This window comes from Mus caroli, chromosome 7, assembly GCF_900094665.2.
Source record: "Mus caroli chromosome 7, CAROLI_EIJ_v1.1, whole genome shotgun sequence".
NCBI classification, from domain to species: Eukaryota; Metazoa; Chordata; class Mammalia; order Rodentia; family Muridae; genus Mus; species Mus caroli.
This window is the reverse complement of record NC_034576.1, coordinates 137,761,094-137,780,765: the sequence shown is the minus strand read 5'-3', so window position 1 is coordinate 137,780,765 and position 19,672 is coordinate 137,761,094. Positions and strand designations below refer to the sequence as shown.

Genomic DNA, 19,672 nt, shown 5'->3' with positions numbered 1-19,672 from the left:
AAGGAAGGAAGGAAGGAAGGAAGGAAGAAAGAAAGAAAGAAAGAAAGGAAGGAAGAAAGGAAGAAAGAAAGGAAGGAAGAAGGGAGGGAGGAAGGAAGGAGGGAAGAAGGGAGGGAGGGAGGGAGGAAGGAAGGAAGGAAAGAAGGAAGGAAGGAAGGAAGGAAGGAAGGAAGGAAAGAGAGAACAATAGAGGAAGACCCTCAATGTCTACAACTGGCTTTCACACATGTCTATGCACAGGCATCTGCATACAAATGTACACACACACACACACACACATACACACACACACACACACACACACGGGGTGGATTTTTGAATAGGCTTTAACCCAACAGATAGAAAGATGCAAGGGAGAACGGGGCTAGCCTGCATCTTTCACACCTGTGCGTGGGCATGCACTCTGCACCCAGCCCCCACCCACACCTGCTCTTCAGTGTTTACTTTCTGCGGTGGAAGCCATGATTCTAACAGGGCAGCTTCCAGGTTCTCCCCTTAACATGCAGTTGTCTCAGTGTGTGTCTCTAGCCCTTTAAAATGTCTTTGGTGACACACCGGTAAAGTTACACGTTGCCAGGCAACAGAGGCTCCCAACACAGCACATCCTTCAAGAAACCTACTCCTTTCCAAATAATTAGACATCATTCACCACTCCATGTCCACACTGGGAATAACATGAGCCTTGACATCACTCTGAAATGAAAAGTCAATCACGCCGATTCCTGGCAACAAGATGTCCACGACATGAATTTTCCAAGAGAAATGAGGCTCACCCCAAGGCTGACATCTAACACAGGACCCAGCCAGAGGCAGATGGCTTGCTGAATGAACTCTGAAAGAAAGCTCCATCTTTCACACTAAGGCACATCTTATAAATAGAGGTCAAATCCATTTGGTTCAAGGTGAGCTGAGATAACTTTTTAGTGTGTGCATGTGTGGCGAGGATAAACGTGGACAGAATGCAAAATGAGGCAAGGAGGGATGATGAGGTTCAAAAGTGGGCTGTTTTCCTTCGGCCCTCAGTAAATGTAGGTGGTGCTCAGTGAAGCTATCCTGTGATCCCTTCAAAAAAAAATAATTGAATAGAGCAGCATCATTGGAAACTAGTTTCCCACGTAGGTGTTTAAAACAACCTCCTGCAGATGCTGCTAATGAAATCATACAAGGCTGTGGGCCCCATCCAGTCCAGCAGCTCAGGTCGAGTCTTTAGATCATCACGGGCAACTCTATGGTCATGGATCTATGCCCCTGAGAGTATGCAGGCCTTGAGAGCCTTATTGAAACTCACTTTCAATCGTGTGTGTGTGTGTGTGTGTGTGTGTGTGTGTGTTTTACATGAGTACAGTTAGATTTGGAATCCAGAAGGGGGCACTGTATCCCCTGGATCCAGAGTTCCAGGTGGTTCTGAGCCACCTAACAAGGGTACTGTGTTTGCAAGCTGAGCCTCCCTGCTTCCCTGTTTCTCCCTCTAACAGGAAAGTGGAGTAACCCCCAGTTACCCCCACAATGTTTCCCAGTGGTATAGCTCATCATTCTGCTCTGTGTTGGACATTTCCGAATTGGCTGCCCCAGTGACAATAGCCAAAGTGTCCTTCTAGCTTGCTCTGGCTTAGGGACAAGTTTAGCAGGAAGCCATGCTCATTTTGATCTTCAAGGAAATGGATGGGGTGGCAGGGGAACTAGGCATCAGAGCTCAGGAGATCTTGAGTGGCCTCCCCTACCCTGAAGTGGTGGTTGGTTTGTGCCATTGCCAGTCATACCTTTCACCTCATTCTTGAGTACAGAAAGCAGGAGATGCATGGCGGGTTCTCATCTCTGAGAGAGATGTGAGAGTCTGCTGGATGTTGAATGGTAGAGCCATACTGCCCTGGAGGCCTCTCTTGCCACTTTGCCTGTGTGGAAAGAGGCACCGCAGCACTGATGCTGAGAACAGGTTCATCCTCTTTGTTAGATGAAACCCCAACATGATTCCACGGCCTTGTTTTTGGACACAGGTGACTAAACACATCAAGACAGAGGAGCTCCATGGTAATAAGTGGCTCAGATCAGCGGACACATCTATCAGCTCTTTGAAACTGTGAAAGTGGGGGTTGGGAAGACAAGAGGCATCAAAACTCCAAGTTGGACTGAAAAGTGTTGGGCTGGCTGGCCTGGAAGCCACCACAGAACCAGAGCGGGGCTCTTCCCTGTGACCAAGCAGAGAGATACCTGGAAGAACCAACATGTCCACCTGATTCCTGCCTGCACAGTCACAAAACAGCACAATAAACTTAGCCATATCCTGCAAAGAGGTCACAGGAGCCAGTGGGGCTGGCAAAGAGGACCCCTGAAGAGTGCCTGAGACCCATGGGGTGTTAGTTGATGTCAGTCTTTCTACCCAGGTTCTCTGGGTACGCTGTTGCCACCAGTGTGTATGTGTGTGTGTGTGTGTGTGTGTGTGTGTGAGAGAGAGAGAGAGAGAGAGAGAGAGAGAGAGAGAGAGAGAGAGAGAGAGCATGATCTCATTAGAAAAGGATATGCAACCCAGCAGGCCTGAACAGTGGGATGGATGTGTTTCCATGATAGCACCATGCAGTAGAACAGAGAGGCAGGACATATGCAAGCCTTGGGTGTTGGGTGTGACAGACAGGGAAGACCTTTCCAGAAACAGGTGAGAAATCACTCAACTCTAACTGCAAAGGACCATGCTCTTGTTTCTACCACAGCAAGCTGACCAGAACTAACCCCTAGGGCTAGCTCCAGAGGAATGTGATCAGGAGAGCCCTGTCTATAGAGGCCTAAGGCTCCGAACCGTGGCTCTGATACCCATTCTAAATCTGTTAACGTTTGAGTTTGTGTTTTGCAGGTAAAATGGGCTGTGGCAGACATCCCATGATCTTGGTGTCTTGATCCACACCGTGTCCACATTCTGCCACACTCCCCGTGGTTCATCTGCTACTGTCTGCCCCTCCCCCTAACTGCCCTGCAGGCACAGGAAAGCGAAGGTTGTGTGGCCACCCTCCTCCTGCCAAGTCCAAGGCCCGAGAGTACCCTGCCGCCTGAGGGAGTATGATATTAGAGTAAGCACCACTGACTAGGACCAGTCCAGAGAGGACGCACGAGAGAAGAAAGGAGCTTTTCTTCCGTGCCCTTTGATCAAGTGACCCTGAATTTGATGCGTCTGGCTTGTTCACCGTGAGTGCTGCCCTGAGCTGAGTAAAGAACGCACCTTCCCCATGCCTGTCTGCTCATTTGTTCACAGAGTCACAGATTAGTTTCCAAGCTTTCTCAGATCTGCTAGGTGCTGGGCAAGTCCTGGGGACTCCGAGACAATAGGTTCATTCACCAGTGATGGCCCTCGCGGCCTCACGGCACAGTCGGATGGGATAAAATAGATGTTCCTCTGCCCCGGGCTGTGATCCGACCAAGCATGATTTAAGTTGTGAGTCACATATAGAGAATGTGGATCGAGTAGGAAACGTGAAACAGGATACTATTTCAGCCGGACTGGTCCGTTCTCGGTTTTCCTTCTCCCTCCCTGTGGTATTTTATTCTCTTTCAGCAATGGACATCAAGGAGGGAGACCTCTGACTGTTGGTCTGAGGACGTCAGGCAATCACCTCCAGTGTCTTAGACACCCCCCACTCCTGTAGGACTCTTTCACCAAATCTAGGTGGAAGCAGCAGGTTGTTTATTCCTTTAATTCTCATGGTTACTGGCTTTCCAACTCAAATATTAAAATAAATCGCAAGGACACAGCTGCATGCATGGCAGACACATCCAGAAAGGGCTCTAGAACCCAACTAAAATAAAACAACTCTCATTTCTAAACCCTAAGAGGTTTCAGGAGGTCAGCACACGTGGGTGAAAGATGGAGGCTGCTGTCCACATGACTGTTACGAATGCCTGGAACGGAGCCATGGTTCTCTGACCAGGGGTTTGGGCTATGGAAGAGGACTGCCTGCCCGTGCTGGCTGGTTTTCTAATCATCTCTTGGGCTTGTGGTACAGATTTAGATGCAGTTGTGGTTCCATGGTTTCTAGGCTTTTGAGGAGGACCTTGGGTTTCCAACTTGGGGTTTGGTTCCCTGACGAGGCATCTGGATTTCCAATGAGGTTCTTGAGGTTTAGATACAGGTAGATCAGCATCCAAAACCCAAGAGGGAATGGGAATAAGAATAGGAGGAAGGCTGTTGTTCCAGCTCTCTCCCTCACCCCCCTTTTAGTGTATCCTTGTGTCTCCTGGGCTCCAGTGGGCCCTGGAGAGCCAGACACGGCCACCTGTCTCCTCTGGTCTGCACTAGCACCTCGTGAGCCCCGGCTCAAGATGTCGGATTAAGAAGAGATTGGTATATTGGAGGAGGGGAGTGGAGGGGGTGGGGCTCAAGGACAGAACTCTTGCCTAGGGTATGTTAGGCCTGAGTTTCAATCCTCTGTACCAAATAAACAAAAAGCAGCTCATTTTCAAAGCAGGACCCTCTCCGCTGCTGTAGTTTTAGGAGTCTTCACTTGTAGCAAGACTGCTTTCTGGAGCACCGCTTCCCCTGAAGTATAGCTGTCGTATCTCTTCAACTGTCTTATTAAAAACATTTACTCTGGGATTCTTATTAACAGTTAGTGTGTGTGCATGTCTAGGTGCATATCTATGTGCTTATGTGTGTATGTAGTGCAAGTGTGTGTGTGTGTGTGTGTGTAGGTCAGAGGACGGACAAGTTGAAGGAGTTGGTTCCCTCCTTTAATCACACAGGACCGAACGCCCTTCCCCAGGTTTGAGGCAAGTGCCTTTATACGCTGAGTCATCTCACTAGCCCGCATTCTTACAACTGTCACACTTGATTCACGACCTCCCACACCTAGCAGACCACTCGCCCTGCTCACCTTGCTGCTGCCTCTGTGAGCCGTTTGGTGGCTGCATTTATCACCCTCCTGGATTCCCAAGTGCACAGGTTTCACTGTAAAATATGATCCTGGGGCCTCACTGAGTTGGTTATAGGGGAAAGCCGGGACCACTTATCCAGCAGGCCCCTGGCTCAATGCTCAGGCCAGCGAGGAGAGTCTCCTTATAAGGCCATGGATGGTCCTCATTTTGGTACCTCCTATAGGAGAGGCACTTGGTGAGAGTTTGGCAAGAGAGGGGACCAAAGAGGAGGAGCTGATCTGGAGGATCAGTGTATTTCTCATACTGATTTTGATGAAGGTCATGACCTGGCTGAGCAGACAGAAGCTGCGCGGAGTGAATAACAGACATGAGGGAAGACACAACAAGGGGACAGCTGATGTTCCAGGCAGGCTTTCCCACAGGGATGCCTAGCATGAGACTTTCCAAGGGTCTCAAGATTAACACTAAAAACCCTGAAAACTCTTCTTAAAATTACAGAGCTCTGTACTGTGATAAAAGAAACACGCTGGCTGTTTAATAGGCAGTCTCCTCTTGGGAGACCAGCACAGCACACAACTGTCATTTTCCAGGGCAGGTTAAATGCCATCCCTTCTGGGACATAGCTGGGTCCCTTTGTCTCCACAGCTGAGCACCACATTGCTCGGTTGATATCAAAAATAATGTTTTAAAGGAAACATGACTTAATACTCAGCTCAACAGGAGGAAAACACACGGCCACGGACAGTGAATCACTCATTAAAAATTAAATCAATCCGCCCACAACAGGAAACAGCATAAGAGAATGTCAGAGCTGGCTTCATATTGGAAGGAAGCCAAAATAGGTTTGTGAACTAGAAATTCCTGGGACTGACGGTGGGCACGACGAACCTCTAGCATCTCAAAGACATACAATTTTCAATCTGACCTCTGCCAAACTCCCCAAGTGTCGGGCGGGGCAATATTGGGGTGGCCATGGTTTCTAAGCATATTAACTGGTCTTTGCAGGGAACCACACCCACACCCACCAGGGAAATGAAGCACCTTGTGGCTCCTGGAAAGGATTCCGTAGCCTGGCTCTGAGGGCAGGGGAGAGCCACCCTCTCGGTCTGCATCTCTGGGGATTAAACCCTGAGCCTCCGAGCCTCCTGCACACTGGATAAGTGTTAGAGCATTCAGCCACTCTGTAAAGTCAAAGTTCACAGAACCCCAGTGTTTGTTTATTCTTGTTGCCCATCAGCAGCAGAATGGGAAGAAAACTGACTGCTTTTCAAATAAAAGTTTTCCATTAACAAAACCTTCCTATGGTGGCTTTTTTTTTTTTTTTTTTTAGCAGATTAAGAGCAATAGAAGTGGACAAAGAGGAGAGCCTCAGGACAGCTGCTGTCAAAACACAGATTATCATCACAAAGATAATAATTTGCAAACCCATCCCAGTAAGGACTAACCTCACAGGCCAGAGTCTTGGTTGATATACAACAGTCATTATCTGCTGGGGACCGCTGTCTTTAGCTCAAATCCAGCTATCACAAAGTTTTGTCTCCATGAGACCTTTGTAAAATCCTTATCCAGTCCTTCATGTCTTAGACAAGGAAGATGTGAATGACTCAGGTGAAGGAACACACCCAAGTCATTTGGCCTTTCTCAAACAAAACCAGCAGATCACTAGGTTACTGGTCTCCGCTGGCTTGCCATCTGTCCCTATCCAGGTCTCCTCTAAACTCCTGCACAAAATTCACATTCGTTCTGGCTAGAGCAAGGCCTCAGATGCTAGCCTTGCAAACTAAATCAGACCTAGGGTCTAATACTTCTCTGTGTGTGTGTGTGTGTGTGTGTGTGTGTGCACGCGCGCACATGCGCATCCCCGCTCACTCGCTCGCTCACACATACATAAAGGCATGGGTGGAAACCAGAAGCTGATAGTGTTCCTTACTTTGTTTTGTTTTGTTTTGTTTTGAGGCCGAGTCTCTCATTGAACCTGGGGCTCACCGCTTTATCCAGACCGGCTGGCCAGCGAGGCTCAGGAGTCTTCTGTCCCCATATCCCTGGTACTTGCATTATAGGTGTGTGCCACTAAGCCCAGCTTTTTATGCTTGCACAGCAGGCATCTTACTGACTAAGTTGTCTCCCAGTTTCCCCAGAGAACTTGCTTTTTTTTTTTTTTTTTAAAACATATACAACTATGAGTCTGCAGGAGATACTGATAAACATTGGGTGAGGGAGTGGACAGGCTGTGCTGGGAGGAAACCCATCGAGGGTGTGAAAAGAGATTGGAAGGCTGAGTTTGGTTAGCAGATAACATGAGGAAATCTCTGGGAAGGCTGGCCAAGATCAACCTGATGGTCATGAGGTTGTTCCAAAATACAATGATCCACCCGCCGGCCATGTGCACGGCCCATAGAATGCTTTGATTTGTCGGTGTGCTCTGTGGGATTGCACGGCTCTAAAATATTTTTCATAATGGAGTCCCTTCTTTTGGCATGTACGACCTCACCTTGGGTGATGGGCAGGAGAGCTGGCTGGCATTTAAGGAAGAAAAGGACTCAGCCAGTTAGAGAGACACTTGGAAGGATTTGTTGGTTTTCTTTAGTGGATTTCAAATACCTCTGCCAAGATTAGTCTATTAGTCTGCTATAGGGAATGGCACATAGTTCATGTTCAAGGTAATATCTATAGGGACTGGAGAAAGGGCTCAGTTGTTGAGAGCATATGCCATTCTTACAGAAGACCTGGATAGTTCCAAGCATCTGTGTCAGATGTCTCATAACTGCCTATAGTCTCTGCTTCACACACACACACACACACACACACACACACACACACACACACACTGGCATGCAAACTATAATGTTACCATGTTGCTAGCCCCTACAGGTTTTACTGCCTGTGGTGATGACTTACTTCTTCAGCCTGCTCTGGTCTGTCTGTCTGTCTGTCTGTCTGTCTCTGTCTCTCTCTCTCCCTTTCTCTGTGATGTGTCTAAAGTAGGAGCAGAATCCAAAGAAGACCTTTAGTTGTCCTGTTCTATCTCTCTGCCTTATTCCCCAAGACAGTCCCTCTTTGAACGTGGAACTAGCCTACGGTCAGCACACTGTAGGAATCCTCCTGTCTCTGCCCGCATAGCCCTGAGGTTACTGGGGTTACAGGTATGTGACTCTATCTGACCTTTTACACTGTAAATTTAAGCTCAGGTCTTCACACTTGCGTAGCAAGGGCTCTTTCTCATTGTCTATTTCTCCAGCCCCTGGTTTTGATTTTTAATCTTCAAGGCAGAGGTGGCAAGGTATCCCCAGACTATTGCAAGCATGTATGAGGCACACATAACAATAAATTTGAACATGCTTTATACACTGTCAAGTGTCCTATATTGGATGCACCCTATAATAAATGAAATTTGCGCTTTAGGCATAAGGAATTTAAATCATTGAGCAAAACAGGAAACAGACCAAGCCCTGCTCTCCAAATAATCATTGCTATCAACATCAGAATGTTGGTCTTCAGCAGTCACACAGTGATATGGCAGCTTTAACAAACACACATCTCAGCATCTCGCGATGTAGCCTAGACCGGCCTTGACCTCACAGCAATCCTCCTGTCTCAGTCTCCCAAATTCTGGAACTACAGGCATAAGTTTCCCTGGCTCATTCATCTACACCATTTCTCATTGTGGATCAACATGTGGAATCATCAACATATTCTTAAAAGGTTGCTGAGAACCGACTCGCTCTCACCACAAAACAGCCCAAACCCAATCTTTCCTCCTGCATTGGCCTATTTCTGTTAAGCTGCGCAGAGAACCCATGATGTGGAGCTTCTTTGTTCAGCAATTCCACGGGGACCCTTCCCCTAACATTTTAAGTACCTTCTATTGAACTTCACATCATATTGGCTTCTAGACGTTGGTTCAGATTGGCAGGTTTTGCAACGATGCTGTCTAGTCTGTTGCTCGATGTCTCAACTGCCATGGGACATACTCTTGTTGGTAGAGATGCCATTGAGAGTAAGTTCCCTGCTATGTATCTGTCTTTGCATTTAGCACCTGACCTTGCTCCTAATTTAGAGGTCAGTGGGTCTGAGAAATCTCCCTGTAACTCAGACCCACAATGGGACTCATACACTTCATGTCTACGTGGTGAATGATGGCACCCTCCAGGCAGCTGCTCATGTCCTGTTGTTGCTCACACCATCTGTCTTACCATTTGAGCTCCACAAACAGGAAAACCTCACAGGGCAAGGGAGGTGGGGGCTGGCTCTCGAACCAAAGACACAGGTCTTGAAGACCTGGCCCATGACCTGCTTCAGGTAGGTAGCTCCTCTTTCTCTCTTAGTGGGCCATTTCCAATTACTTTCCAAATCCCAAAGAACGATAGTAAGAGGGCACTCTTGATGATAAAATGCCTACTTAATAATAGGTGGAAGTTGTCCAGGTCACTAGAAAAAATAACTTCACCTTTGATTCCTGGTGGTCTGATGGCCCTCCAGATCCCTCTAGGCCCAGACAGCAGCTCCTTGCTGGGCCCAGTGTGTGGCTGTCTGCCTGGGCTGGGCTGTTGTGGAACCAAACTGGCTCTGGGACAAACCCAGGTTTCCTGCACAGGGCTGGACAAAGTTAGCAGAGGTGCTTGCCAATTTACATTTAGTGAAAGCCTTGATAATAGTCTTTAACCTAAATTTTGGGTACTTTAGAAATGATAAATATTATAAGCAAGCATGACAGAAATCTAAAAATGGCAAGAAAGGCTCCCCTCGGGTCCCCTCTTTACCTCTTGTCCAATCGGGACGACGCATGGCAGCCATCCTGGCCCTGGGGAATCCATGCTTCTCTGTCAGCCGAAACGGATTTTGAGATGAATGTCAAGGTCTGCCTCGGGCGCGGTGACGAGACAGGAGTTTATATGGAAAACTCAAGTTCCTTTTTCCCTTCAGGTGGAAAGAATGACTGATGGGGATTGCCTGCCTCTGTGTGTGACAATAGACTTCCTACCAGACTCCTCTGGGAAGCACTTCTAGAAAAAAGGTGGAAGCTCCCTAGGGTTTGAGACTGGAAGGCCATGAGTCACCCTTAGTTCCCAGAGTGCATTGCTGACCACAGGCTCTCAGGGGTCAGCGGTGGAAGGAACCTTTCTTTGCTTCCAGAAGCTCTACTAATCTGAGAGGAAGCTCAGGGAGCCGGGAGCTAACGGAAAAAAGCCCAGGCACAGGCAATGGGCTCACAGAGGGCCTGGGCCACACACCCTCCAGAGCTGCACCTCTTCCTGTGCTATGCTGACTTACTCTTGCCCCTTCCTGCCATTCCAAAGGCGAATTCAGGGCTTGCAGCTCCTGCCCCGCCTACTAAAGCCACCCCAGTGACTTTCCACTTAAGGGTGCCAACACCTCGAAGACCAGAGGCAGGAACTATTATTTGAAAATATCAGATTATTTGTCTTGGTCATTCATACCGACACCACCGAAAAAGCATTGACTCAGAGGAGAAAACGAAACAAGCTTTGTGAGTGTGAAGGGCGGAGCCATAGGTCCTGTGCTGGTGAACTGGTGAACCCCTGGCTGCTGTTTGCTATTAGCACTTTTGATCAGTTTTTAATCCCTTTGGTGTTTCCATGAGCCAGGATGAGACCATCACTTTACAGCATTATTTGCTTCTTCTTGGCTGTGGCCACTTTTAGGTTTTAAAGTGGGGATGCTCCTCGAGGCTGGAGAATGTACTTAAACCTTAGTTATCTGTCTTCCATAAATTCTTTATTCTCCCATTTCTTTGCATTAGATTCTGGACCACAGGAACCCACTCAACTGTGACATTCTCCAGATGAAACATAAGCATGACAGGGCTACTTCTCCAAGTCCACTGTTTTGTGTTTTGTGTGTGAGCTTGTGGTATATGTGTGTGTGTGTGTGTGTGTGTGTGTGTGTATGTGTGTATGTGTGTGTGTACGTGTGTGTGTATGTGTGTGTGTATATGTGTGTATGTGTGTGTGTGTACGTGTGTGTATATGTGTGTATATGTGTGTGTATGTGTGTGTATGTGTGTACGTGTGTGTGTATGTGTGTATGTGTATGTGTGTGTATGTGTCCTGTGAAGAGGCCAAAGGTCCACAGCAGATGCTTTTCTCTATTGTTCTCTGTCTTATATTTGAGACCCACTTTCTCATTGAACCAGAAACTCACTAATTTGCCCAGGGCAGCTGACCAGTGAGTCCCTGGGACTGGGCTTGCCTCTGCCTCCCCAGTGTTGGGATTACAAGTGTGTACCTCCATGCCCAGCTGTTTATACATTTGTTGGGAATTAAACTCAACTCTTCATAGTTGCATAGCAAGAACTTTATTAAGTTTATTGTTAAATGCAAAATTAAAAGGGTTGACTCTTGCTTAAAAGACTTCCCAAACAAAAGAGAATAATTTTGAATCTTTTTAAGAAAACCAATATTAAGATAGTTTTTTTTAAAATGGAAATTCAAGAATGATGCCAGTAAACTGAAAGCCTTTTGACAGCTGGGCAGAAAGAGAGAGGTTTGCTGGGGCTGGTGTGTCTGTTTTGCTAGGGTTGCTGGCCTGGCTTCTTTACAGCCATCACACAAAGCATCGATGAGGGCTTGTGATGGTCTCCAGTTTCAGGGAGCTTACCTGCACTACCCAAGCAGACTGTCCAAAGTTCCAAATCGTCCAAAAGCCAGTTTCAGAGGGCAGAAGTTAGAAATCATTCTCTTGACCAGTCACTGAAATCCTAAACCTCTGTGCCTACATCACAAATGTTTGCCAACGGAAACCAAACAGGCCAGAGAATCGTGCTGAGGGCCAGAAAGCACAGTCCCAGTGAACACAGACCAGGTTACCTTGTCCACTCCTCAAATACGCCTCACGTCAAAGTGAATGATTCCCAAAGTCATCCTCAATCACATACCTTTTGAATCAAGGTCTCTCACTGTACTTGGAACTTGACTGGGGTTCTCCCACACTGGCTGGCCAATTAGCCCTCAGGATCTCCTGCCCTGCCCATCCCATGCCAGCACCAGCACCGCAGTTGCAGGCGCTCACTTCTGTGCTTGGCTTTTTGTGTAGGTGCTGGGGGTTGGAACTCAGGATCTCAAGCGTGCTCAGCAGACACTTTACCACAGAGCCATCTCCCAGCCCCATATTTTTAAAGCCAGGAACTGAGTGGCTGACTAAAGCAGAGGCAAAAGTCAGGGCCAAGAGGATGGGAGCTGCTGCCTGGATATCACAGATCCACACAGCAAACACAGACACACAGAAGTCAGTTTAGCATTGCTGGGCAGGAGGTCTGGCCTTCCAGACCTCTTGCTGGGTTTTAAACATGGCTTTGGGAGAGGAGAAGCTGAGGCCAGGTTAGCAGCTGTTGTCACAGGATCGCTCGTTTGGACAGCTGCTGGATCACTGCTGGGCATCAGGGCAGTGGACCAAGAGGCTCGGAAATGCTAGAATGGGAGGAAGGAAGGCTGGCTCTGGACAAGCCAGCCCAGCACGAAGTGCCAAGAAGCACAAAGGTCACATGTTTAGAACCAACCAGAATCTGTCCCTGTGTTTCAAAAGACAAATCCATGGGGCCTAACCTATGACTACTTCCCTCCAGCATGGAAGGCACATTAAGAAACCAAAGCAAACCGCTCAAATCCACAGTGTCATGTTTCATGTGCATTCCCACCAACATGCACACACCAACACCTCTGGCTTTTGTTCCAGGACAATAGGAGTTGCTGACTGGCCATTGAAGCTTTATCTCATACAAACAATCCCAGTGAGCCTCCCCTTTGTTCCCTCTGTCCCCATTTACCCAAGCAGAGTTGGCTGCCACTCATAATCAATTACATCTAACAACAATGCAACAGATAACAGGACCATAAAACTCAGAAAGGATAAAGGAAGGCTTCATTCTTTCTTAGCTTGAGAAATTCTGGATTATCATCATCCCACCTTGCCAAAATAGAGAAAGAGCAATCTGATAAAACCAAGCCCAACTGCACACATTTACATTCCAATGGAGAAACACCAAGGAAGGACCCCTTGCCCAAGAGAGGAGGCCAGCCAATCTAACAGCCTTAAAGTCTGGAACACAGTAAAAGTGTATTGTTCTTGGGTTTATTTTGTTATTTGACATAGGGTCTCTTGTAAACTGGGCTAGCCTTTAACTCTAGACTTCTTGTCTCTATCTTCCAAGTCCTGGGATTACAGGCATGTGGTAGCTGCCCCAACAGTAAAAATATTTCAAAGGTGGCTGTGCATTGGGAAATGGAACTTCCTACTTTTGCACTCTGGTGACGCCCATTAAGGGCAGAATATCAGCTGAGCATTTTGCGTTCCTCTTGTGACCACACTGCAGCCATTTCTAAACTCAAGATTCTGTGGGGTTTGGTGGAGTGTGCCCTGAACCTCATTACTTAGGAGGCAGAAGCAGTAAGATCATATGAATTTGAGGCCAGCCTAGTCTCCACAGTGAGTTTTAGGCCAGTCAGACCTATAGCCTCAACAAGCAAGTAAGCAAGAAAGCAAAACAACAAAACTCTTAGACACCCCTCTCTCCCTTTCTTCTGAAAAGGGGAACATCATTAAGTTGATTTAAATGTGTTTGAAAAAGGCTATGAAGGGGATGGTGGCAGTATAGGCCTGGGATCTCATCTCTAAGGATGCCAAAGCAAAAGGACCTTGAGTTTGAGGCCATCTCTGGCAACGTAGTGAGAGCTTGCCTGAAACAAGACAAAACAAGATGTGGGTCATGATGTTTAACGTCTTTAATGTATTTTCTTACAGGCATCAAAGAAGTAGAATTTGGCTGTTACCTAGACCCTGTCGGTGTACAACACAAAATTCCATGACATTGATGCATCTTCACCAAAAGTATCATTCAGAAAAACACCTCCTCAGCCATTTCCCCCAGGGCAGTAGCTCCACTTATGAGAAGGAAAGCCCATCAGGCCGTCGCATGCCGCTGTGCTGTGCACCCTAATGGGTGTTGAATGTGTGCCACTGAGATAAGGTTGTAAAAGAAACAGGACAGAGAAAGGAAAGCACGTGGGAACTGCCCACAACACTGTGTCTCAGGACACTGAGTGGCTGAGCTACATTTCAAATGCCAGGAAAAAAAAAATAATAACGAGAAGTGTGATGTGAGCCATTGAGTAAGTTAAGGCACTAGATTTGCATGTCACCCTCTGACCATATGACCTGTTTCTCAACAAGATAAACCTTACATAACAATTAAATCCCAGGCATTTTAAGCTAACCAATCAGACATTGGAAACAATTTTTAGAAAATTATGTACTCACCAAGGGGAAATGAGGGCTATAGTCTGAAAGAGAAAGAAAGAAAACAAAAGAACATTAGTTTTCTGGTGACACTGTTGGTCTCTCTCACTTGGGTCTCCAATTTCCAACAGTGCTGGTGGCTGACACTCTTCACAGGGTCTTCAGGAGCTTGCTTAATCTTGATGGTAATTTCTTTTTGCTACATGCATTGGCTTTCAACATCTATGACCAAACTTTCTTTTGCTCCCTGGAAGCCAATTGAGGGTGGAATGTGACTCCCCAGGGTCTGAAGTGTTTGACAGCCAGCCCTCAAGGACCTGACTTCAATCGGTTGCTGTCCCTAGTGAGGGGTATAAAGGTCCCACCCGAAGCAGTCCCCACCTTCCTTGGAGATGGTCTTTCAAGGTAGAGGCACCTTTTCACTCTACGCCCCTGGGGTCGTCTCTGATCATCACCTAGCTTAAGCTGTGTGTTCTTCCCATTAAAAAGAATTATTAAGATACAATTTATATATATGTAAGATTTGCCCACTCAGAATGTACAATTTATTGGCTTTTAGTATATTCAAGAATTTAGTAACCTCATTAAAATCTCACGTTAGAGGCAAGAGAGATGGCTCGGCTAGGAGCTTGCTGCTCTTGCAGAGTGCTAGGGTTTGATTCCCAGCACCAACATGATTCCCAACCCTCTGTAACTCTAGCTCCAAGGGATATATCATCTTCTGTTTTCCTCAGGTTCTGCACACATGTGGCACACAGGCATACCATGCAGGCAAAGCACTCTACACACATTGAAATAAACTTAATTAAAAAAAAAAAAGACTCACACATCTAATATAAGATCATTTTCATCATCCAAAAAGAAAATATACACTCATGAGTTCATTGTCCACCACTCTGGCCTCTCTCTGGCCTGTGACAACCACTCAGCTACTTCCTGCAGATTTCCCTATCCTGGCATTTTGTAGAAATAGACTTATAGCATATATGGCATTTTGCAATGAGATTCTTTCATTGAGAGTAATGCTCCCGAGTCCTATCCATCCCATAGAATGTTCTAGTACCTCTCTTGCTTTTACTAACAAATCTTTCACCCCCCACAGTCTGTTTATCCATCCTTCAGCCGATGGATACAGCTCTGTGTTCCTGTTGGTGATGCAGGCAACCTCACATGAGGCTCATCAGACTTTCATCGGCCTGCGGATGGAGATCTGGCTGGGCTGTGATTACTCACTCACACAGCTAAAGGGTAGAATCAGTTTTCAGTTGTCTCTATTTTAAAATAGCTGGCTCACTCCACGCTGCCTTCTACCAGATTGCTTGGGATGAGAGTCCTGGCAAGGCTAGTCACTTTAAAACAAATTTAACAATGTCTCTGCAGTACAAATTATAACAAGTTATTATAAATTATTATATAGTTACAAATTTAGAAGTGAACTCATGAGATCATCTTAAAGTCACAGAAGCAGAAACCTAACTCAGGCAAGTAAGAGCTGTTAAATCCACTTGGGAAATTTTATCCTCAAGCTTCTAATGGCATAATGGCTTTGGTCATTAGCTCTGGGAATCTTAGCCAATGGAATAAAGCGAGAAAAAAAAATAAAACAAGACATATGAACTAAAGAAGAGATGTATAAAGCATACGTCTGATGTGGTATAATGGTCTATGTAGAGAATCCTATGGAATAAAAAGCCCCTATCGCTAAGACATGCACTTAGCTCATAGGACAAAGAGCCCAAGAATATCAACAGTGTTACACAGGCTAACAAAAAGCTGTTGCGGGAACAATAGTAATTCTATACTTAGGGAAACCAACTGTCCCAGCATCACATGTTCATTTATTAACAACAAACCAACAGCATTCATATCTATTTGTAACATCTGACACTGTGTCATTCCCTAGCGAAGGAATCAAAAATAATGAAGAGGCAGCGTGTTGAGTCACATAGAGTTGCAAAGGGTTCCCAGCATGCCACGAGGCCCCACATAACATAACGCCTGCCCAAGCGCAAGACAGAGGCGGAGTGCTGGGCAGAAAATGGTTAAAGTGGATAGGTAAACTGTTCTTTGTAGAACAGTTTATTACAAAACTTCACCCCTTTGTTTCACCCTAAAATACCCAGAGACGATGCTTGCAGGAGTGTTGCGAGGAGGCAGGCCATGAGAAAAGCTGAGGTGGACACTGTCTCCCCATTCCCAGGGAAATTGATAAGAAAGCTCAAAACTATTTTCCAATGCTGTGCTGACTTGTTCCAATAGGAAATGGAGCCCAGTGATACACAGAGGCTTCTGGGACAGGACTACAGCTGGAGGCACAAGGCTGGGTCAAACCAGACTAAAACCACAAAGGAACAAGCTAGTTTGGTGTAGAAGCACAGGCTGTTTTGTCAATAGCTAGATAAACAACCAATGATAACTCAATTGTGAACTTTGAAGTAATGTGTTGTTTTTTTAAAAACAAACAAACAAACAAACAAACAAGCAAACAGAGTTTGACTCCCCAGAACTTCAGATAGTTCAATGGGCTGAGCAATCTCGGTCTGTGTTTCATGCATGATTGAATAACTATCTATTCCTCTAAAGCAGGACTACAACAAAACCATGCCCCCCCCCAAAAAAAACCCAGACTCTAAAATAAACCTTTGCCAACTATGCATTCCCTTTAGCCTGAGGCCTTGTAGATAGTCCTCATTTCGCTGAGCAAAACTTCTAAAACGGCACATGAAACATTTAAAACCTGAGGGTTGAGGTGGCCGTTGATGTGGGTAGTTTGTTCAATATCCTTCCACACACTAGAAGCTTCCTGCTCTTATCTTGAAAGCCAGCATCCTCCAAAAAGGGGAAGGAGGGAAGAGGGAGGAGGGAGGAGGCAGGAGGGAGGAGGGAGCTGAGGGACAGCTTCTGTTGCTTCCTCCCCTTCACACCTCACAGCTTGCTTATGAGGCAAGGGGGGTGTTCCCTAAAGATGGGGACCCTGCCTCACGCCTGTGGTGTGAGGATGTGGGGGAATAGGAGGCTCCTCCAGCCTGCTACTCTTGGCTGCCTCCCCTGGCCTTGCGTGCTCATAATTTGGGGTGGGAGCTCTGTCCCCTAGCAAAGCTGTAATTTCTTTAGGGCACCACTGTCTTCCCTCTCTAAGTTCCCAGTGTTCAGGGTGCTGCTTGTCACAGCCCGGAATGACATTCTGCTACAGGCAGATTTATTCCTCCAAATTCCTCCCTGTTCCACTGTCCTCTTCAGTCTAGAAATCCCTGGAAAGAGCCAGGCAGGCCACATCCCACCTCTGGGGAGGGATAAGTCTTTTTAGAGTGGTCCGAACTGATCTGCTCCAGAGGAAGAGCTGGGGTTGCTGGTGCCTGAGTACAGAGTCACATCCATTCAGAACAGGGAGGGAGGAAGCCTGGCTTACCCTGGGAAAGAGGCTGGTGACAGCATCAGAAAAGGGGAAATCCACCCTGAGGAAAGCCTGAGGTCAGGCCAGGTCAGGCCCAGGAAAAGCGCTCCCAAAGGAAGTGACCAGCAGCTAGGCTTAGCCCTGATGGTTCCCAAGATAGAAGGACCCAGCAATGGAGTTACTGTGCCAGCCAAGCTTCATAGAAAAGACAATCGAGGGTAGTGTTCGAAGTCCACAGAACCGCTCCGGCTGAGGATAAAGTTACAGTTGCTGTTGAGGTGGCCAGAGCTAGCCAATCATTCTGAACTCAGACGAAAGCAAAATGTCTTTCCGTACACCAGTGGCCCACGTGCAGCTCGGGCAATCCTGTGGGCAGCGTTTGGCTGCCTGCAGCTTATCTAGCTACAGACTTTTCTTTTGAATGGGTGATAAGATTTTAAAAATTGCGGAAGCGCTTGCATTTTATTTTAAAACTCTTGTGCACATTTTTCATATCTGAAATGTGAACATTTTTATGACAGTTGGAGATTCCATAAAGCAAAAGGCACAGAGAACTCTATGTGGGGAAATACCAGGGACCTTGGCCTTGAACAAATCTTACTGTGAATAATCAGACTGGCCAAGTTCCTCCATTCTGGCTGCATTCTGGCTGCCTTCTCTTGAGATTCCGGTTTTCCCAGAAGGCACTGGTCAATGATTCAAGACCACTGGGGGAGCAAGAATTGCTATTCACTGTCAGTCGTAGTAGCCCTCAAGCCCAATCAATCTATCCCCATGAATGTACAGACTGGCTAAACAGCAGGGCACTGCTAGAAATAGAATAGTAACCAAGGTCCTATCAAGAGAACCACAGGCAGGCAATAGGGGGATGGCTGTGCCTCAGCCATGCCTCGGGCTTGCCTGCATTCCATCAGACAGCCACACTTTGCTGGCAGGGGCTGTGGAGTGCCGAGAGCGTGTCATGTTTCCTAATCATCAAGGCTGCAGATTGCACAGATCTCACACTGCCAAGTCTCACAGTTTTCTTGTTTACCTTGTAGATACCAGCAGAGCTGCTACTTCTCCATCTTCCGATGTACGGAAGAACAGGGAAGAGAGGCCGAATGTAGAGGAGTGAAGTCTCCCCACACAAAGGAGTGTGGTAAGATGTTCCCCTGCCTACCTCACAGGTTCAAGCTGCCCAGACAAGGAGGTGAACCTTTGCAACGGTGTCACCAAGGTAACACCATCTCACTATCCATTTGTCAACCCAAACAGACTAGCACACTTTGCAAATGCTGGAAAATTTCTAGCAATTATGCCCAGGCAAGACACCTGCTTGCTCTCCACCCAAGTACATGTGGCACTTCTCTAACTGAGCACTGTGGGGTGCCCCCTCTGCATATTAGTAAGCTAGGGGAACCCTTGTTTGTAAGCACAGGCCCGGTGTTTTCCATATTGCTACATCTGTCTACAGTGTTGTGATTGCCCTGGAATTCAGGAGCACGGCAGTTCAGTTCTATTCTCTTCAGAGGCACCGATGCTCTCAGCTTCAGGCGAATGCTACTGGTTCTCTCATCTCTTGGTGCAGGGCACACAGACTTTCCCGGTAGTAATACGGTGGCCATCACTGTCACGACTTGGACCTGTGTGGTTGTTGGTTGTTGTTTTTTCCCATTTTTTATATCTTTTCCCCCAGGAGCTGCTTCCTTGTGGGCTCCTGTCCTTGAACAGCTTTGTCAAGCTTCTTAGAGAGGCATCCCAACAAGGGCCACTTCAGCCTCTCAGGACTCCCAGGAGGAATCCATTACAAGAGCTGCTCTGTAGACAGAGAAACTGAGGTCCGAACATAGAGTCATTTGCTACAAAGAGTCCCACCGCTGAGCAGGGCAGTGGCTCCAGAGCTGGTTTACAGACTTCATGAGGTCATTAGAAACAGAAGGACCCTCTCCCTGTCTGTCAGTGCTTGCTCATGCCCCAAGCTCACCTAGACTGAGGTTGCTCACCTAGGGAGTTGCCTTCTGACCACAACACACACACAGCTATGGCACAGCTTCATGGACCAAGCCCATCACCTCTCAAATCCACAATTTTTACTTCGGATAATGCAGAGCTGAGCTCTGGGTCCTGCAGGGAGATTCCAAGCATCATGATGCAAGTGTGACTTAGGAAGACAGGACCAGTGAAGCT

General features: G+C 47.0%; 1 protein-coding gene across 3 annotated transcripts in view; it reads right to left on the bottom strand.

Annotated features, from left to right (window-relative positions):
- The window catches only part of Ptpre (protein tyrosine phosphatase receptor type E), a 150,374-nt gene that overhangs the window by 71,439 nt on the left and 59,263 nt on the right, over window positions 1-19,672 (bottom strand). Inside the window, exon 2 of one of the 3 annotated variants that reach the window (XM_021166288.2) lies at window positions 14,131-14,153. The exons of 1 other annotated variant lie outside the window; for it this stretch is intronic. The gene's annotated coding sequence lies outside the window, so the exon portion shown is untranslated. Of the gene's footprint in view, window positions 1-9,617; window positions 9,740-14,130; window positions 14,154-19,672 lie in introns of those variants that run through there. One more of the 3 variants, XM_029479489.1, reaches the window with a different exon arrangement.